General features: G+C 42.2%; 2 long non-coding RNA genes across 2 annotated transcripts in view; one reads left to right on the top strand and one right to left on the bottom strand.

Annotated features, from left to right (window-relative positions):
• LOC102166040 overlaps positions 1-22,189 on the bottom strand; it is a 67,417-nt gene that overhangs the window by 37,472 nt on the left and 7,756 nt on the right. Inside the window, exons 2-3 of the long non-coding RNA XR_002338656.1 lie at positions 10,587-10,759; positions 2,139-2,224 (exon numbers count right to left, since the gene is read on the bottom strand). This is a non-coding gene — a long non-coding RNA (uncharacterized LOC102166040). The remainder of the gene's footprint in view (positions 1-2,138; positions 2,225-10,586; positions 10,760-22,189) is intronic.
• Positions 637-11,374, top strand: LOC102165957. The gene is made up of 3 exons (XR_307378.3): positions 637-724; positions 1,640-2,237; positions 11,202-11,374. It is a non-coding gene; the product is annotated as an uncharacterized LOC102165957 (long non-coding RNA).

Raw genomic sequence — 22,189 nt, 5'->3', positions numbered from 1 at the left:
CACTTGGTGGGTGGTGGAGGGGGTTCTGAACAAGCAGGAGCAGAAGGGGAAGAGAGGGTGCCCGGGTGGAGTTGGGAGCACAGGGTCTGATAGTGAAAACACACAGATGGGTGATAAGGGAAACCTCAGACCACCTGCAGAGTGGGAGATGCACAGGACAGCCCGCCCCTTCTTTTAGGTTTTGTCCATTGTGACAGCTCAGCTACCTGTTTTGGAGAAAAAAACATGGGAGTTGGGGCTGGGCTGGAGCCTGCAGCTGCCAAGTGAACTGTGACCTCATTTACTCTTGAAACACACATAGCACAGGGAGTAACGGGCAGTGAGGATGGTGAGCTGAGGTGAGGGCAGAGGCCACGGGGAGGGGTCCAGGCTCCCACCCTTCTATTGCTGTTGTGGATCCTGCCAAGTGCCCTAATGCTGGAGTTTCAACAGCCTCTTTCAAATAAAACTGCTGCCCTGAAGCCCTTCGGGTATGGAAGCTGTGGGGAAACAGGCCCAGCAGAAGCTCAGTAGGACTGGCTCTATGAAGAAAGCTGCTGATCCGAGCTGGGGACCCTCCTGTGGCCAGAGAGTGGGAGACGGCTCTGCTCTGCTGAGGGAAGTGATGGAAAACTCTGGGGAGGAGGTCAAGTTATTGTCCTGATTCTGCTAAAGACAAGAAAACACATTCCTTGGCTTCCCTTCTCTCCAAGTTTTATGCACATCACAAATGCTGTCCATACAGGTATTTCTTGTATCGTTTTCATAATTTGAGACCTGAAATCAGAATTCTCTTTTGTGTAGGATTAATGTGCCACCGTCAGGCACTCACATGTCTGAAGTTAGCCCTGCCCTGTGACAGAGCAATGTGAGGCTGTGGCAGAACTGCAGGTGCACAAGCTCTGGCATTAGCAGCCTGGAGCTCAAGTTCCGGGTCCTCTTCTGTGTCCTCCGTCACTTTTCAAGCCTCTCAGAGGCTTGCTGTCCCCATTTCTTAAATGGACAGGAGACCTACCTTGTAGATTGTGATGAGGCTGAAACCAGGTGGAGAGAAGGCAGGAGTGGGAAGCAGGAGGCACTGGTTGCCAGGAGAAGATCTCTGACAGGGCAGGTGCCCAGACCGAGGGGAAGCTCCCAGCCTGGAGCTGGCAAAAGGGGGCAGGGACAGCTCTTCCAGAGATCCTTTACATCTGATGTGTCCTTCCTCAGGCCTATTTGCCTTGTTCATTACCTCCACCCAGGCTACTACTGGGCTTAGCTTGTCTTTCTCAGCCATCACTGGCTGGTTTGATAGGGACCATGGCCCAGAGCATGTGAAGTGGATTGGGACTAAATAGTCCAGAGAATGCAGCAGCTACGGTGGGAGGGAACTCTGTTCTCCCAGATGGATTACCTACAACCCAGGATCCATGGCTCTCTTTCAGTCTTTCTCTCCTGTGCCCTGAAATCAGCAGGACCCAATGAGGTTCCTCCCCCGGCAGCTCCCAGGCAGCAGTGAGGCTGTGTCTGACGCCACATAGCACGTGGAGCCTCCCACAGTGCCTGTAGATTCCGTTTTCTCCAGTTCCACTCTCTCCTCTCTAACAGGCAGGAGAAAAATAAAACCCCGCAGGGTGTTCTCACCCATCCTTTCAACACCCTCCTGTTTCCTCCTTGGCAGTGTGACCTCTGCTCTTGGCTCTGGGACCCTCAGAGTTTGATCACCATTGTCCTAACCAAACTGACAACCCTTTGGACTTCAGATGTGGGAAGGCACCTGACCTGTTTTTATTTCGGTTGGAAGAAATACTCGCTGCACCATGCCCTTTAATCATGATAGTCTACAAGCAAACAAGAAAGCCTGGAATGTTGCCTTCATCACCATTTGCTTGCTTTCTGTCCAAATGCTGGGGCTGTAAACTCTGTTCCCTGAAACTAGAGACATCCTGAAAATCGCAGTAATGACCTCAGAACAAGCCTCCCCCATCAGGGGATCATTCAGCAGGTATGCCCCACATAAAGTGGCCTGAGGTTTGTGTCAGTCTTTCAAGCCCAAGTCCAATAGGTACTTTACCTAAAAAATGACAAGCAGCACCTGCTACATCACCTTAGAAAGCACACCAATGTCTCCTGTGTGGACAGGAGTGGAAACAGCTACCCCACCGAGTGTGGCAACTTACCTTACACTGAAGGTGGGGGAACTGGCCCTGCCTCCTCGTGACCATTCACTGGCCTCTGTCTTTAGCATCGTCCTTGGGATAGCCTTCTGGAGAAAAATGGTGAGTCACTAGTGTAGTGAGCCTTAATATTTTGACATTTTGTGAAACCGTTTAATCTATACAATATTATATAAATATTTGTTACATTAAACATGTACTTATTTGAAATATTGTTTAAAATAAAAAAATTACAAAATCAATATTATTTAAACATGAATTAAAAATAAATATTGGAGCTCCCTAGTGGCCCATCAGAAGGATCCGGAGCTGTTACTACTCTGGTGTGGGTTCAATCCCTGACTCCAGAACTTCCGAATGCCCTGGGTATGGCCAAAAAAAAACCCCCAAATATTTAAAAACATTTATTTAAATTAAATTATTTAAATGAGGAATGCTGGGTTTGAGGGGGCCAAATTCTGAAACAATCTAGAAATACAACGAAGAGTAAGGGAGGTGGGAAGTTCCAAGTGTTAGCACGTGAGTCTGTGAAACAAGGACTTCAGAGCCCAGGACCTGCAGGGACAGACCAGCCTGGTAGCCAGATCTGCCCCACACTCTCCTGCAGGGGGTGCTGCTGAGTCCACGTTCTCTGGAGGCAGGTGGGTGCTGGGGTCCAGGCCTAGGCTGTGCTAGGCTCTCTCCACCAACCAGAGATCCCCTTGGTTCTCCACTTAGGGGGAAGCTTCAGAACTGGGGAAAAACCCACCCCAGCCCATATGGTTAACTCCTGAATTTAAGATTTTGATGGATGACAGTCTATCAGGGGATACAATTGATTCCTTTTACTTATTCCTTCCTTATTTATTTGTTCCTTTTACTCCATCGATCCCTTTAAGAGATGAAATAGTATATGAAATTCATCAGATTATTTTCAGACTGCCTGGTTCCCGCTTACTAGCTGTGACCTGGGGTGAGTAGCCTTTCTAAGCCTCAGGCTTCTCAATTCTTAAGTTTACCTGCCTTCAACTCTTGTGATGATACAGGAAAAGCATCAGCACGGTTCTCGGTGTGTGGTGAGTGCTCTGTAAGCGTTACTGATATTTATGTTTGTTTTTAGCCTTCCTGGGTGCCCTCAGGAACATACTGACCAGCTTCTCAAACTTCAGAGCTCATACAGATCACCTGGGAAGTCCTTAAAATGCAGATTCTGATTTAGTCCACCTGGGGTGGGGCTAGAGAGCCTGCATTTCTGCTGCTCTCTGGGTGATGCTGATGCTACTGGCTTAGACATTGCACTTGCAGGCGTGGTACCTGGAGGCCCTGCACAAGGTGCTGGACAAAGTATTTAGTTTTATCTTCCTTGGCTAAAATAAAACCCTTTAATAGAATCCACCATTTCTGTCTTTTGCTACTATCCTAAATATTTTACAGGGTCAATCCACACCTAACTAGGTAGTAAAATGCTCTGGGATGGGTTGGACTCAGTTCTGCCTTTAACATTTGCTGGTTTTGAGGCAAGATTTCAAATGAAGACCTACAGGCTATATGTTCAAATAGTTAAAAGTTAGCATTCAGACTTGAATAAAATCTATGTGATTTCCAGTAAGCACATGGGCAGATGCTCAACATTACTGATCATTAGGAAAATGCAAATTAAAACCACAGTGAGGTGCCACTTCATACCCATCATGAAGGTACTATCAAAAAAACAAAAACAAAAACAAAACAGAAAATAGCAAGTGTTGGCAAGGCTGTGGAGAAACTGGCACCCTTCCACACTATTGGTAGGAATATGAAATCGTTCAGCTGCTATGGAAAACAGTAGGGCAGTTGCTTAAAAAATGAAAGACAGAATTCCTATAGATTCAGCAATTCCACTTCTGAGTATATCCCCCAAAGAATTGAAAGCAAAGTCTTAAAGAGATATTTGTGCACTCGTGTTCATGACAGCATCATTTACAACAACAGCCAAAAGGTGAAAGGAACCCGTGTGTGTGCACACAAGCATGCACTTGCATCACATCTTCTTAATCCATTCATCTGTGGATGGACATTTAGGTTGCCATACATTCACACTGTTGTGCAACAGATCTCTAGGACTTTTTCACCTGGCAAAACTAAAACTGCCCCCATTAAACAATACCTCTTATTCCCCCTCCCTCAGACCTTGGCAGTCAATAGTCTACTGTCTATAAATGTGGCTCCTCTAGCTACCTCATGTCAGTAGAATTACACAGTATTTGTAAGAGGGTCTCACAGCTCTTCAGTGGTGAGACCAGGATTTGATTCTGAGTGGTTGGATAGTACAGCCAGAGTGCCTTCCTCAAGTGTGAATCATGGAGAATATCAGATTCAGAAAGTGTTGTCCCCGTCCACAAGGCTTATACTTTGCTCGCTGAGAAGAGCATACAAGCAAGTTGGGTTATGCAGAGCAGAGACGAAGGATGCTTAATTGCACCAAGCTGAAGCTGACACCTGGCTGGCGCTCCTCTGGCCACACAGCACAGTGTACTGCCCAGCAGGGACCTGCTCCTGCAGCTTGGGGCCAATCCAGATGCCCTCCTCTGCTTACCTCCCTTGGGGACTACCCTGTGCTGGAGGCAGAGGTGCCCCCACTCAGGGAGAGCTTGACTCACAGCGGAAAGCACCTGTTCTCTGGCCCTGGATGGAAAAAGTTTACAAATCCCCGCTGTAGAGCCTAAAAATGAGCAAATAGCAGAAAGCAACAACATGACAAATGAGTATATGGCAGAACAAGCCATCTGCTGTGACGAATGTCTCTAGTTTACTGCTTGACAGGAAGAATCAAATGCCTTAGTTCTTACAAAGCACAGTGCTTCCACTACATGTTATTGAAATTGTAAATATATATTTTAAGGCTTGGGCAAAAATATATAGGTTTGGGTTGGTTGATGGATGGATGGATTCATTTCTTGCTGTTTCAAGTAGTGAGGTTTTTTGTCAAGTTAAAACCAAAAAACAAAGGGCACTTTAGTGTGCCTTCCTAAAAACAGGTCTAGTTTTGACAACAGTGTCATCTGAGCGCACGATGAAGCAGGACATTGGCCGCAGCAGCTGGAGTTCACCTCTCTTTCGCAGGAGGGGGATGTTTCACGTGTAGACGGCATTGTCCTGGCTCTTTGTAAACAACGCCCTTAATGACCTGAATACCTTGCATTCTTTAGCCTGGTGACTGGTTTTCAAATTTCATGTCACAATTTGCCTGAGTGGAAAAACAGGAAGCGAGGCAGCAACATGACCCAGAGGAAGTGGCCAGGGGGTCTGGAGTTCTAATCTCCGTTGTGCAGCCCCCCAGCCAGAGTAGACTTTACTCTCTCGGCCCTCATTTCCTGGAACCCATGTCTGGAGACACAGCGCCTGAGCGTCGGAGCCTGGCCTCCCACCTTCCCTCTGAAAACCGGTGTGGCCCGGGGACCCTGAGGTCCCCGCTGAGCTAATACCATCAACATCTGTTCTACAAGCCTCCTCCTGGCTGTGAAGCGAGGCATCCTAAGAGGTGGTTGGGGTGAACCGGGAAAGAGGGTCTGTGGTATGTGTGAAAATCCCAGGAGAACCTTCAGTTTGATCTGCAAAGTTCTAAATTCTCCCCCCAAGAAGTGGCCACTTTACTTAAAGGACCAAGCAGAGTCTGGCCTGAGTGTCCCCATCACCCTGGACAGCCAGCCTTTCTTTTTCCCTTTTCTTTCTTTCCTTCTTTCTTACTTTCTTTCTTTCCCTTCCTCCCTCCCTTCCTTTTTTCTTTGTAGGGCCGTACCTGTGCCATATGGAAGTTCCCAGGATCAGGGTCGAATTGGAGCCATGTCTGCAACCTACACCACAGCTCAAAGCAACGCCAGATCCTTAACCCACCGAGGTCAGGGATAGAACCTGCATTCTCACAGTGACAATGTCAGATCCTTAACCTACTGAGCCACACAGGAACTCCCAGGACAGCCTTGCTAATCAAACTTCTACCAGACGTGACCCAGTGCCTCACCTTAGCAGTCTGTTCCACTGAGCATCTGGAAACTTCATTCCCTGGAGTCTCTGATATTCCCCCTTCGGAAGTGCTGTGGCTGCTGTTCTTTACAGCTGTCTAGGCTCTTAGCCTTCCCTCTAAGGTTGTTTCCAGCCCTGTCTTTTAAGGGAAGCTGGTCTCATCTGGCCAGTCCCTGTAGAGTCCTGTGGTTTTGGGTTTCTCTCAGGCAACCTCTTCATAAGGCAGGATGTAGCCTGTTCTCCATGGAGATTATCTGGGAGCAGCTACCTAAGTGTTTTTTAGTTCTTATATATCAAGTAATTTATTGACTCTTTGTTATCTCTTGCTGAGAGAGGTGTATAAAACTTCTCTGAGACTATGGATTTGTCATTTCTCATGGTAATCCTATCAATCTTTGGTTTGAAAAATGTGAACCTATGTCTTAGAGGCACATAGGTCCAGGAAGCTATCTTGGCAAAATTTTCCTTTTTAATCAGTACGTTAATCAATATTTAATTTCTTACTACTTTTTTTTTTCTTTTTATCTGAAAGTCTCTGTTGCTCTGTTGTTTAGCCTTGGCTGGTAAAGCTAGTCTTTCCCCCCTTAGGTTTAATTCACTTTATTTTGCTGGTGTGAAACCATGGCCACAGTGGAGTCTTGAGTGCACCCCAGGGAGAGCTGGTGTGGGTCTTGAAGGACCAGAATATTGTTGATGGGGAAGCTGAGCCTTTCTGGACAGAGTCAGAATGAGACAGCTGAGCTTCATAGGTGGCATCGGGCAGCTTCAGAGCAGTCACCCAGGGGTGCAGCAAATGCCACTAACCAGCAGGAGCTGGCTGGGCAGAGGGACAGGGACATTGCGTTACATGGGGCGGAGTTGGAGGCACAAGCACAGAGGCACAGTGCCGGCCACCTGGCAGGGAAGGACAGGCAGGCTGACGGGTCCACAGAAGTCTCCCCTCCAAGAAGTCATGGATGCCTTGCCCAGATCAGATGACACAGGAATGGCAGCTGCCACTTCCTCGGAGTGTGTAAGACTAGAATGATGAGCCACATGGTTCCCAGCATCCCTGGGAGCTGGTTTCTGGTCCTCTCTTCCAGTCGTTGGGCCATCCTTAGTGCCTCATCCTCCTCAAGAAGGGGCCCCAGAGGAAGTCGAAGAAGGAAAGGAAGGAGATCTCTGGGAACTTGATCATCAGGTCCTCAATCCAATGGCCCAGCCTGCTGTCTTAGACAATCTCCACCCTGTCCTTGTCGTCTGCCTATCCCGAGGACCGTGGCACTTTCGGCCTTCACCTTGGGTGATTGCTTGGGAAGGCTGGTATACATTTCCCCATCAGTTTATCTGTAACCTTTCTGTGTTCAAGATATTTCCCTGTCTCTTTAAGCATTCAGCTGATTAAAAAAATCAAAATCAGAGTTCCCATTGTGGCTCAGCAGGTTAAGAACTATCTTTGTGAGGATGTGGGTTTGACCCCTGGCCTCGCTCAGTGGGTTAAGGATCCAGCATCGCTGCAAGCTGCAGTGGCATAGATTGCAGATGCAGCTCGGATATGGCATTGCTGTGGCTATGGTGTAGGCTGGCAGCTGCAGCTCTGAATTGACCCCTAGCTGGGAAACTTCCATATGCTGCAAGTGCAGCTGTAACAAGAAAAAAAAAAAAATCAATATAAAAGTTCCAACTTTGAATAGCTTAATTTACCCATCATTTCCATTTATGACACTGATGTATTTGGTTTTATTTGTCCTACCTGCTGTGGGTTTTCCTTTCACCATTCCTTTTTTTGGGTTGCTTTTTTATTGCTCCTTTCCTGATTTCTCTTTATTCTTTATTTCCCTATTAAATTTTGATATTATATGCTCTATTTCTATTTTTTATGGTATCCTTAAAAGTTTTAACATGCATAATTGACTTAAAGTCCAAAGTGATGACTCTACCTTTCTTGAAATCTTAGCATGTCTTAATTCTACTTTCCCAGTGCCCTTTTTAATATTATTGATGCCTAGTATTTTAAATCTATCTGCTTTTAACTCTCCTTTCGATTTTTTTTTTTTTTTTTTGGTGTGGTGACCTTTTTACAGATAATAGAGTTGTAGCCTCTCTTACTTCTGGTGTTTGCACCCCTGTGGCTGAAGTCGGTATGGGGGGCTTGCTGTAGGCTTCCTGATGGGAGGGGCTGATGCCTGCCCCCTGGTGGGTGGAGCTGATTCTAATCCCTCTGATGGGCGGGGCTTAGTGTCTGGATGGGATTAGAGGCAGCTGTGTGCCTGAGGGGTCTTTAGGTGGCCTGTTTACTGAGGGGTGGAGCTGTGATCCCACCTGGATTGTTGTTTGCCCTGGGGCTTCTCCGTGCTGATTTACGGGTGGGGCCAGATTTTCCCAAAATGGCCACCTCCAGAGAAATCGATTTTTTTTTTTTTTAAAGAAAATACTTAGCTTCATTTACTTTATGTTCACAACCTACCTCGCTCCCTTCCCTTCCCTCACTCCTTCCTTCTAGGTTCAGTTTTCCTCATCTTTCAATTCTTTCTGTAAGGATGTTGTTCTTTAACTTCATCTTCCTGAAAATGTTAATTATGCACTCTGCTTCTTGAAAGATGGCTTAGCTGAGTCCAGAACTTTAGGACTTTGAAGTCATTATGAGTGTTGTTGTTGGGAACTTAAGGTTTTGCCTTTACAGATGGCCTCCTTTTTGCTTTGTTTTTGTTACTTTAAGATTTTTCTCCTTATCCATGATGTGCTGTAGTCTCACCATTTCTCATTTAATAATTTATAATTTATCCTGTTCTGTACTGACAGGGTGCTTTATGTCTGAGGGTTTATACCTTCTTTCAATTCTGAGTCATTTTTCTTCTGAAACCCAATAATAAAAAAGAGTGCCCTCTCTCTTTCTGTATATTCATATATATGTATATATGTATCTTTGTATACATACATATATGTCTTTTTAATCCTGTACTCTATAATTATTAAACTTTTTCATACCCTTTATGACTTTCTTTTTTGTGCTGAATTCTAGTTAATTTCTTTAAGTCTGAGTGGTTTTACCTCTCTATTAATGTCAGCAAATTAATGTCAGTAATTCTACTTTTATTAATCAAGCGCTAAATAAATGTTTGCCCTGATGATCCTTCCTTTAGCGACTTTAGCTGCATTGGTTGCACGGTCTCTCAGGCTGTTCTGATAGCTTGGGTTCTTGGAGGGACTGATGTTCATGTGGTTGTATCTGCTGACTCTTCCTCAGGCAGACTGGTTCTGTGTGAAGTTTGTAAATTTTTAATGTTTGGCCCTGGCCCATTTTTACATAGGTTTCTCTTTTACTTGGGAAACTCAAATGCTGTGGGTTTATGGAGCAATTTGGAGTTTGTTTCTATTGGCTCTGCCGGGGGTATCTCTGGTTTTATATTAATTTTTTTTTTCTTTTTTTGGGGGGTCTTTTAGGACCGCACCCGTGGCAAATGGAGGTTCCTAGGCTAGGGGTCCAATCGGAGCTGTAGCTGCTGGCCTACATCACAGCCACAGCAATTCGGGATCTGAGCAATGTCTGTGACCTACACCACAGCTCGCTGCAACACCGGATCCTTAACCCACTGAGCAAGGCCAGGGACCGAACCTGAGTCCTCATGGATGCTAGTCGGGTTCATTAACTGCTGAGCCATGACAGGAACTCCACATTTAATTTCTTAACTGTGGAATCTAGACCTGCTTGTGATGCACGACTGCAGTTTTTTACAGGATAATTTTTGTATACATATGTATATGCCTATATATGTATGCATGTGTGTGGGAGTGTATAATATTAATATAAACCCAGAATTCTTCAAGATGTTGTGGGATTTGGATTCCTTTATTCTCTATGTCTGCATGGTAAATTTTTAGTTACAGCCAATTATTCAATATTTGGTCTTTCCTTACAACACAAACAAAATCGAACAAACTCCCAAAACTTATGGAAAAACTCCTTATTTTAATTATCCTGAGGATGGTAACGAATTGGACAAGAAGCCATCAAAAAAAAAAAAACCAAAAAAAAAAAAAAAACCCGAAACACAACAAAACACAACAAAGCCCTGACTGCTATAGGCCAGGTGTAATTAATAGAGACTTTCCTGCAGAAGGCATCTAGCTAAGCCCCCAGCACCAGAAGCATCTGTGGAGGCTGCTTATGAGGCCTGGTCCCTGATAACACATGGTCACTTAGGCAACCAAGCTCTATCACCTCCACAGCTCAGAACTCAAGTGTCCCCAGGTCTACTGTTCTTGTGAGGAGAAACTAATGCAACCTATGGAGTACCTGGAAGTGATGCTGTTATTTATTCCCACAAAGTTACATTTTTAAGGACTTCACAGTAGGATTCCAGGGGCTGATGAAAATCACAAAAAGGTCAAGTCTGTGCATCTTAAGACGTTACCCTTTTAGGTGATACTAAATGAAGTGAATCCATTGTTTTTTAAATTTAGTACTTAAGAAAATCCGTTCTTACTCACCTTCCTGGAATCTTCATTTTTTCCTCATGAATTCTGGCTTGTCCTCCTTTAGGTCACAAACCCTGATGCCTCTCCCTTACCGCTCTTGCCCTGATGCCCAAGGTCATTCATAAACATCTTAGATTCCTCTTCATCTTTCTAGGTAGTGACTATCTTATTATGATTCCAAAAGCCTATGAAAGATATTAAGAATTCATTAGGACACCGTGGTCTCATAAATACACCTTTGTGCAGCTGCTGCGAGTCTGAAGTCTTCAACTCAAATTCATCTTGAACAGGGATTAGCATTTCTGGGGCCAGGACAGCTCGGGGGATTGTGAGGGTTCAGTGGTGGTAATGGCGACCACAGAGCCCTTGGTCAGGAGCCCCCCACTCAGGGCGCAGGATGGACAGTGAGCTGTTAGAGATATTCCCTGCTTAGAAGGGAGATTGAACGCCGTTTCCTGGATTCCTAGTCCATTTTTGGTTTCATTTTTGATAGACCTCTAATTTTTTTTGAGACATCTAGACCACTCCCAAAAGCAATACAGAAAATTGTGTTAAGGGGAAAATGTTAAGTATAAATTTTGAACCAGATATTTTATTTTTCAGTTTTGTCTTAACCTTATTTTACAGATGAAGAAGCTGAGGATTAAGCAGGAGAAGGGAGGAGTTCCTGTGTGGCTCTGTAGGTTAAGAACCCGACGTTGTCTTTGTGAAGATGTGGACTTGATCCCTGCCCTCGCTCAGTGGGTTAAGGATCTGCCATTGCTGCAAGCTGAGGCATAGGTCACAGATGTGGCTCGGATCTGGTGTTACTGTGGCTGTAGTGGTAGCCGTAGCTGAGATTGGACCCCTAGCCTGGGAACTTCCATATGCTGCAGTGCAGCTATTAAAAAAGAAAAAAGAAAGAAAATGGAGGAGCTGAGATTTGAACCCAGAACCATCCAGCACCAAAGCTGCTTGCACAGCTTTGTAGCAGCCTCTGCTTTAATCGCTAATAATATAAGGTTGAGTCTCTGTTTGTCTCAACATCATATCAATCAAGGAGCTGTAAAAAATACAGTCCACAGTGCCTGTACTTTTTTATCTGAATAAACTCTGTGGGAGATATTTTCCACCAAATGTTTCAAATCTGTTCAACTTATCTCACAGAGTCTTGTTTACTGACTTTCAGAATCTGGGAAGAAATCACCATTTTGGGTTTTGATTCTGTAGAAGAGACAGATTTGTATTTATTTGGTTTTTAGGAGTCTATTTGGGTAGTTAGTATATAAAAATGTGGTGATATGTAACTGCTAAAATATTGACTTATTTTACTTGACAATCCTGTAATAATTGTAACAATTTGCCTATTAAACACGATACATCATACTTTCTCATTGTAAAGAGTTCAGACAATATGAGACTAAAAACACAAACATCTCCTTTCCTCACCATTACATTAGGGTTTATGCTTATTTCCAGGTGTAACCACCAAAAACAGGTATTTATCATCACAGCCCTTGTCTATAGCCTATACACATGTACACACCCTGTTTACTTATTTACTCATTTAAAATGCAGCTAGACTGTGTTTGGACTTGCTTTTCCTCATTTAATAATATGTCTTAAAGATGTATACATGTCAGTTTGAAGAGATTTACTGTACTCTTTTGAATGGCTACATAGTATCTCAATTTCTTTCCAATACGGAAATTTCCTAAGGTGTGTTCTGTGGTCTAGAAAATTGGGGAAACACAAGGTTAAACACAGTTAACTAGGTTTCTTTTTGGGGTGGGAGCGTGTGCTGTAAATCTCCAAGGATGGGGCATTAACAAGCGTGCTTTACCACTCTAACTCATTTGATTTTGAACTTCTCCAGGGAAGGTGCTGGTTCTCATGGGTGGTGCCAATCTAGGAAGGCAGGCTTAAATTAGGTGACTGGACAGATCCAAAGGGTGTGGTCAACAGGACACAATTCAATAGGGAATCCCAATGTTGCACCTTGGTTTGAAACATCACAAGTATAAAATAAGGATTAGTGACTCTTAGAAAGCAAAGTCTTTACAGTTGCATATGAATGCAAGTCCATATAGGCAATCAAGTGGATTTGACTGCTTAAAAAGCCCTTGAGAATGTAAGCTGCATAAATGGGATCCCGGTATTAAGATCAATGGGGATTTGCCATGCTCCAGCTGTCCCAGCTTCTCACACGGGGCACTTTCCCAAGGAAGGAAGGGAAGGGAAACAGCCACCAAATATTGATGACACTCTGGACTCTACCCATATTGTCTCACCTGACCCTTGTGCATCCTATCAATTGGGTAATTCTTAGCTCCTATTTCAAAAGAGGATATTGGGGTGTGGATTCCCAAATCTGTGCTTTTTTCACTACACACCTCCTCTGTGAAGGCCTTAAAGGTGAGGTCGGCTCCCCGATGAACAGCGTCCTTCTTGGACGAGAGATGAGAAAGGCACGCAAGGAAATACAATGTGTCTTCACAATGAAATAGCCACTTTGGGTCTGGATCAGCTCGTCCTGTTTTCCATGCAGCCACACCCGCCTCATCCATAAATCTCTCTCATATTTAATAAATGTCACTGCCTTTGGCCCTTTGTTGACTTACGAGGTTTTTATTTCTTCATGGCAGTGGATGACTTCACAATCCAGTCGGCATGGGTCCGTGCCTGAGCCATTAGAGAAAACCCTCACTTTTCCCATGAGTTCCTGGAAAGAGGGTGATTCCTGAACACATCAAGTGTTCAGGTCAGCTCTGCCATTAATGGATGTGCAGAATGGCTTTAAGGAGTTAGGACCATAGATTTTCACTTAGCTCACATATATAACTATTAATTGGCTTGAACTATATAGAGATGGATGGACCTGTGAGGTTCAAAGATGCCACGAGATTTACAGAACACAGATGCACTAAAGACTGGTTCCTAATGTCCCTTCCTCACAGCCTTCATCGTAACCACCTGCATTTCATTTCAGGACCACTTATGACTTCTGCTCCAGGAGCCAAGGGCGTCTACAGGGATGTTGATTTAGACACACTTTACATCCCTTCCTTTTAAGGACGTCTCTTTTTCGAGACCTTCAAACATTCATCTTCTTTCTTGTTACCAGAAGAGGCATTTGCATTAACCCATGATTATACTAAAGTTGGAGCTCACAAACTTCTCACTACAATGTTGAAAATCACCAGGAGGCTGTAGCATAAAAACATTTCTTGTCAAATAATCCTTTGAGGTGATTAAAAAACATTTAAAAAAAATTAAATGGTAGTGATCCACAGTGTTCTGCCAATTTGAGGCGATATTTTTTAAAGTAGAATAATATTACTAATTCCACAGCAAAAGAAAAAAGAGAAATTTTGTTGTCAGCTCATTACTGTAAAAAAATTGTGTACACAATGCAGAAAATCAAAAAAAACTCTGAAATCTGGTAAATATTCTTCCATAATTTTTATGCAAATGAAAAAAAGGTACACTTTATGTGGGGTCATATTTTCTTTTATTTACATATATTTTTCGATAATCTATCATAGACATGCTTCTGTAGCAATATAGAAATATCTTTTTTTTTTTTTTGTCTTTTTAGGGTTGCACCCATGGCATATGGAATTTCCCAGCTAGGGGTCAAATTAGAGCTGTAGCTGCCAGCCTCCACCATAGCCACAGCAACTTGGGATCCGAACATATCCTCATGGGTACTAGTTGGGTTGGTTACTTCTGATTCACAATGGAAACTCCTAAATATCTATTTTATGCATTTAAATTCTGCATAGTAATCCATTGTATGTAAACATCATGATTTATTCCAACTGAGAGAAAAGTTGGTTGTTTCTGATTCTTAGCTTTTTTAAAAAAAGAGTGTCATAAATATTAATTTATATATATATATTTTATCTTTTTTTCTTTTGCCCTTATCCTTTGGATGAATTCCCAGGAATTGAATTTACGGATCAAAGGGTATGCAAATTAACAAACTTGATATGTAGTGCTAATTTGCCCTCTAGAAATTTTGTGCCAGTATTCTAACATGATGTAAGGATATCTATTCCCACACACTCTTTAGCACTTGATATTAACCATTAAATTTTGTCAAAATGGCAAAAATTGATAACTCAGTTTTGTTTTCATTTGTATTTCTTTGACTATTACTGATGTTGGGTGTATTTCTTTTGAGTAATGTCTATTTGCAGTTGTATGAATTGTCTATATTTTTTCTCACTGTTCTAATGGAGGTGTATGCCATTATCTTATTTATTTCTAAGATCTCTTTGCATATTATGGCTCTTAAATCATTACCTTATCTGTTGCCACTATTCTTTCCACATTGTTGATTGTTAACTTTGTTATTAAAATATGGAAATCTTGGAGTTCCTGTGGTGGCTCAGTGGTTAAGGAATCTGACTAAGAACCATGAGGTTGCAGGTTTGATCCCTGGCCTTGCTCAGTGTTTTAAGGATCCAGTGTTGCTGTGAGCTGTGGTGTGTGTTGCAGATGCAGCTTGGATCCGGAGTTGCTGTGGCTGTGGCGTAGGCCGGCGACTACAGGTTCGATTAGACCCCTAGCCTGGGAAGCTCCCTATGCTGAGGGAGTGGCCCTAGAAAAGGCAAAAAGACAATAAATAAATTAATTAATTAAATATGGAAATCTTTATAAAAAATTTTTAGATTTTATTAAAGTATATTTGATTTACAATGTCATGCCAATTTCTGCTGTATAGCAAAATGACCCAGTCATACATATATGTATATACATTTCCTTTCTTATATTATCTTCCATTATGGTTTATCACAGGATATTAAGTAGAGTTCCCTGTGCTATACAGTAGGACCTTGCTGTTTATCCATTCTATCTGTATATACTAGTTTGCATCTGCTAACCCCAAACTCCTAATCTTTCCCTCCCCACTCACCCTCCCGCCTGGAAACTACAAGTCTGTTCTCTATATTTGTGAGTCTATTTCTGTTTTGTAGATAGGTTCATTTGTGCCAAAATATGGCAATCTTTACATTCAATTTTTAATATATCTGGGATTTATTTTGGTGTAGTATAGGAATATAGCCTACTTTCTGCCCAAATGGTTCAGTTTTCCCAGCATCATTTATTGAATAATTCATGATGCTAGATCGATTATAGCAATGCATGAGTGTGCTCCCTCCTTCCTGTGTCCAAGCTCTCCGTTAGTGCCTCCTCCTCCACTGACTCTTGGGTATCTGACTTGCTCTGGCCAACAGGACAATAGCAAACATGATGCAAGCAGAGATTTAAAAAGTGCTTGAGCATCAAGGTGCACCCGCTTGCTGCTCCTGGAACTTGCAGGACGGGCTTGCTAGATGATGGGATGCATGGCCCAGTCTCCCCTGTTCCTGCCAGTGACTCTATTTTTTTGCTTTTTAGGGCCGAACCTGAGGCACATGGAGGTTCCCCAGGCTAGGGGTCGAATTGAAGCTGCAGCTGCTGGCCTACGCCACAGCCACAGCAACACCAGATCTGTGGCAATGCTGGATCCTTAACCCACTGAGCAAGGCCAGGGATCAAAGCTGAAACCTCATGATTCCTAGTGGGATTTGTTTTGGCTGCACCGAGACAGAAACTCCCCTCCCAGTGACTCTTGAGTCACATGAGTGAGATCATTCAAAGCCTGTCAGCTCTAGCTGACCACAGACCCAGGAGCAAACCCAGACTGAAAGAATCACCCAGCTCGCTCCTGCCCAAATTGCCAAACCACCGAATTGTGAACTAAGTAAATGGTTCATCTTTTAATCTAGCATTTTTGGGTAGTGTGTTTCTAAACAAAAGATAACTGGTATCCATCATTCGCATACTGATCTCTCACTCTCTCTTTTTTTTTTTTTTTTGCTTTTTAGGGCTGCACCTGCAGCATATGGAAATTCCCAGGCCAGGCTAGGAGTCTTTTTGGAGCTACAGTTGCTGGCCAATGCCACAGCCACAGCAACGCCAGATCCAGGCTGGGTCTGCAACCTACACCATGCCAGATTCTTAATCCACTGAGCTGGGCCAGGGATTGAACCCAAGTCCTCATGGATACTAGCTGGGCTCCTTACTACTCAGCCACAATGGGAACTCCCCCATAGTGATTTGAATATCACACTTTTCGTGCATTAAATTCCCATTTCCACGTGTATCTGTTTCTGAGCTCCTTGTTCTGTTTCTTTGATTTGTTTGCTGCTTCTTCTGCTAACTTCACATTTTTAAAGCTATTGTAAGTTTGATTAGGCCCAATTTTTTTGTTTGTTTGTTTTTATTTCTATTGCTTTGGGAGACTGACCTAGGAAAACACTGGTATGATTTATGTCAGAGAATGTTTTGCCCAATGTCCTCTTCTAGGAGTTTTAGGATGTCATGTCTTATATTTAAGTCTTTAAGTCATTTTAACTTTATTTTTGTGCATGGTGAGATGGTGTGTTCTAGTTTCATTGATTCATATGCAGCTGTCCAATTTTCCAAGCACCACTTGCTGAAGAGACTATCTTTTCTTTATTATATATTCTTGCCTCCTTTGTTGAAGATTAATTGACTGTGGGTGTGTAGGTTTATTTCTGGGCTCTCTATTATGTTCTACTTACTGATCAATATGCCTGTTTTTGTACCATCACCACATTGTTTTGATTACTGTAGCTTTGTAGCTTTATCTGAAGTCTGAGTGAGTTATGCCTCCTGCTTTCTGCCCCCCCCCCCACCACAGTAAAGGAAACCATAAAAAACCGACATCAAACAAACAAAAAACCCAAAAAGACTGCCTATGGAATGGGAGAAAATATTGGCAAACAATTCAACTGACAGAGGCCTAATCTTCAAAATACACAAAGAGCTCATATAACTTAACAACAAAGAAAACAACCGAATCAAAAAATGGGCAGAAGACCTAAATACATTATTTCTCCAAAGAAAACATACAGATGGCCAGTAGGCACGTGAAAAGATGCTCGACATCACTAACAATTAGAGAAATGCAAATTAAAATTACAATGAGGTACCACCTCACACCAGTCAGAAGGGCCACCATCAAAAAGTCTACCAATAACAAATGCTGGAGAGGGTATGGAGAAAAGGGAACCCTCCTTCATTGTAAGTGGAAATGTAAATTGCTGTACAACCACTATGGGAAACAGTATGGAGGCACCTCAGAAAACTGAATATAGAACTATCAGCAATCCCACTTCTGGGCATATATCTTGACAAAACTACAATTAAAAAAGATACGTGCACCCCTACGTTCATTGCAGCACTATTCACAATAGCCAAGACATGGAAACAAGCTAAATGTCCACTGACAGAGGAATGGATTAAGAAGATGTGGTACATATACATAATGGAATGCTACTCAGCCGTAAAAAGAACAAAATAATGCCATTTGTAGCAACATGGATGGAACTAGAGATTCTCATACTAAGTGGAGCAAGTCAGAAAGAAAAAGACATACCATATGAAATCACCTATATGTGGAATGTAAAATATGGCACAAACGAACCTATCTACAGAAAAGAAACAAACTCATGGACTTGGAGAACAGACTTGTGGTTGTCAAGGGGTGGGGGGAGAGAGTGGGATGGACTGGGAGTTTGGGGTTAGTAGATGCAAACCATTACATTTAGAATGGATAAGCAATGGGGTCCTACTGTACAGTACAGGGAACTATATCCAATTTCCTGGGATAGACCATGATAGAAAAGAATATAAAAAAAGAATGTATATATGTGTATAACTGGGTCACTTTTCTGTACAGCAGAAATTAGCACAACATTGAACTCAAATACACTTTAACAAAAAAAAATTTTTTTAAGAAAAACATAAAGCTATTGTAGCTTTGTGGCATGCTTTACTATTTGGTAGGTTATTTTCTTCCCACCACCATGATTTGTCTTTTTTATTTAGCAGAAACTTATCAAATTCTCCCCCCCAAAAAAGTCTTGCTAGGATTTTACTTTTAATTGCATTCATTTTTTTGTAGCATTTTAAATTTTCAGTGCAGAACTTTGTGCAGTCTCTTATCTACTTTTCTGTCCTTCAACCAAATTTGACAGTCTTCTTCATGAAGGCCTCAAACGACTTATTGTTATATTTATTACCTATCATATCAGCTAGTGTTCAACCAGAGACGCAGAGCTGGTAGGAGGTATATGTTAAAGGATGTGTTATAAAAAATTGGTTAGTGGGATTACAGAGGCCAGCCCAAATCTGTAAGGCTGTCAAGAAGGGCAGGAGGAAGGTCTCCTGGGCTGTGGGTACTGCTACAGCTGGAACACAGGTGGAATTCCTCCTCCTCCTGGGAAGCCTCAGTGCTTTTTTTTTTTTTTTCTTTTTTGCTAGGGATCAAATCAGAGCTGCTGCTGCTGCTGTTTACACCACATCCAGGGCAATAGCAGATCTGAGCCACACCTGTGACCCACGCTGCAACTTGTGGCAATGCCAGATTCTTAACCCAGTGAGCACTGTCAGGGATTGAACCTGTCTCCTCATGCACACTATGTCAGGTCCTTAACCCACTGAATCACAATGGGAACCCCTTTATTTTAAGGCTTCAAACAGACTGAATGAGGCCCACCTGGATTACTTAAAATAATCTCCCTTATTTTAAAATTAACTGAATAATGAATACATGATTTTCCACATGTTTACAAATGCCTTCAAATTAGTATTTTATTTAATACTGGGGATATTTAAAAAAATTTAAATTAAAGTCTAGTTGATTTACAATGTTCTGTCAGTTTCTGCTGTATAGCAAAATGATAATACTGGGAATATTTATTTTCCCAAGCTGACATATTAAAAAAAACACCATAATATTTATACTAGTGATTTTTTTGTTCTAGGGTTTTCATCATATTTTCTGTTAATTGATTTTCAGTAGAAAACCAAGTGATTAAAAAATTGTATCTTATACCTCTGTGCTTTTATTATGCTTAATAGACTTTTTTTTCCTGTTTTTCAAACACAAATATTTTCATTTTCTACAATCTTTTGTTGTCTTCTTATTTCATTGGTCAGAACTTCAGAAAAATCTTAAAAGATGATAAGTAAGACCTCTGCTTCTGTGGACCTTAAGGGCATTATGCGAAGTGCAAAAGTCAGACAGAGAAAGACAAGTACTGTGTGGTCTCACCTATATGTGGAATCTAAAAAAACAAATGCAAACTAATCAAAAAAGGGATCAGATTAGCAGTTACCAGAAGTTGTGGGGCGTGGCGGGGGGGTGGGGATTAGAGGAAGGTGGTCAAAAGGTCAAAAGGTACAAAAAGTCAGAAGTAAGTTCTTGGGATGTGATGCACAGCCCTGTGGCATGTTTGAAAACTGTTAAGAGAGGAGCTCCTTAGAGTCCTGGTTAGGAGGGAAAAGACATTTTTTAATCTATGTGATACAATGGAAGCAACTAAAGCTACTGTGGGAATGGCTTCTCAATTTATGTCAAGTTATTATGTAATTTACTCAGGGCTGCAAGTCCGTTACACTCAGTAAAACTGGAAACAAATGACCAGTGACCACTGTTTCAACACAATGACCCAAAGCACAGCACTAGGAGACAAGCTGGACATACTTGATTACTTTAGCTCAAAAAACAAACAAACAAACAAACAAACAAAAAAACCTCTGAGGGTAGACTAAAACAAAAAAAACAAACAAAAAAAGACTTCTGAGTCTGGGAGTTTCAGACTAAGTCATCAGATCCACCCTCTCTCTTTCTGAAGACCCCCTGTCCCCATCCCAAATCTGCGTAAAGTGTAAAAACATCCAGAAACCTTCCAACAGCTCAGGAGATGGCAAAGTATTAGGAACCCGGAGTCTGGGAGTGTTCTGGGATCAGGGAGAGACAGCTATGTGGGGCTCTGCTCCAGGAGCCCCTGGGGCAGAGGCTGTAATCCAGGCCCTGCCAAGGTTGGGTGCTTAGCAAGCCAGCCTTCACTGGCCTGGCTCTTCCAGACCCTGGCCTGGTGAAGAGAATCAGATAGAATCCCATCCCTCTGTGGATTCTGACCCAGTTTCCAGCAATCTCTGGGCCAGCAAAATGCTAAGCCTTACGTGGGCTGAGGTGACCCAGAACACCAGTGCCTCGGGTGCTTGGCAAAAGCAATTCGGTAAACATTCTCTTTGAGAGTAGAAGAGAAATTATTCCTGCAAATGATTTTTCAAGTAAAATAACCAGCATACAATCAAGAAAAGACCCAGTAAGATGACTCCATGAACGGGAACCAGTGGTTATTACCAAAGGCAGAAACAAGCAGGCTAAGAGTCCAGGTAACAAGAATTATTGGGCAGAGGGTGACAGAGATCTTCCCGTTTTGTTCCTGCTTTGGAAGAAAATTACTTTGGTGTCTCACTATTCATTAAAACATTTGCTACTTTTACCAAGATAGGGTGCTTCCTTTTCTTAATTTGTTAAGATTAAAAAAAGAAAAAAAATCAGGAATTCCTGCTGTGGTACAATGGGATTCGTTGTCTCTGAAACTCTGGGACGAAGTTTTGATCCCCAGCCCCACACAGTGGGTTGATGGATCTGGCACTGCCACAACGGCATAGATCCAAATCTGATCCCTAGCCCAGTAACTCTATATGCCACGGGGTGCCCCCCCCAAAAAAATCAGTAATGGGGGAGTTCCTGCTGTGGTGCAACAATACAGGTTTGATCCCCAGCCTGGCACAGTGGGTTAAGGATCTGGTGTGGCCATAGCTGTGGCTTGAATCTGATCCCTGGCCCAGCAACTCCATACACACAGGGTGGCCAAAAAAGACAATAATAATAATTAAAAAAATCCATAACGGATACTAAATCATATCAAATCTCTTTTCACTGTTTATGCTTTGATTGTGAATTCAGTCATGAACTTTGTGGCTTTCCCAACAATAAACCATTATTGCATTTCTTCAATGAACCCTAACTGGTGTTAGTGTGTTTTTAAAAGTATACTTCTGATTTTGTTTAGTATTTTAATCTTTATACTCATAAGTGAGACTGGTGTGTGCTTTGTTTGTTTTTTTGAGCCATCTGTCAAATTTGGGTATTGAGAACATAAAGAGAATTGGAAAATTCCTGCACAAAACTTGTATGTTATGTATTTGTGTTTTACCTCGTCAGACTTACTAAGGATTGTCTGTTCTATTGGTCTGTTTTAGATTCTGCTACTTTTGGTTTATAATTGTAGGCGATTTTGAGCATCTTGGCAATAGTATTTGCTTTATTGTGAGCTGATTTCATCCTTAATGTAACATTTTTGGTTAGTTTGTTCATCATAGTCACAGATTTTGAAGAGATTTTCACATAGTAAGGAAATTAACTCTTTCCATTATGTGTGACAAATATTTCCCCTGGTTTTACATTTTACTTTGTTTATTGCTTTTTTCCTACACAAACCTACAATTTTAAATCAATTTTATCAATTTTATCCTATGTTTTATGCTTTGCTTAGGAAAGCCTTCATTCCGATTATTTTTAAAAGTGCCATATTTTCCCTCTTTTATCATTTCATTTTTTTGGTGTTTGAATTGATGGTCTGTTTGGGATTTATTTTGAAGTAAAGGATAAGAAAGGACTCAATTCTTCCCCCAAGACGGCTATAACAAACTGTGAAACATGATTCAAGGAATCTTTTTGCCTCAATTGATTTGAAATA

Source organism: Sus scrofa, chromosome 14 (assembly GCF_000003025.6).
Source record: "Sus scrofa isolate TJ Tabasco breed Duroc chromosome 14, Sscrofa11.1, whole genome shotgun sequence".
NCBI lineage: Eukaryota > Metazoa > Chordata > Mammalia > Artiodactyla > Suidae > Sus > Sus scrofa.
The sequence above is the reverse complement of the archived record's forward strand: the minus strand, read 5'-3'. Positions and strand labels throughout refer to the sequence as shown.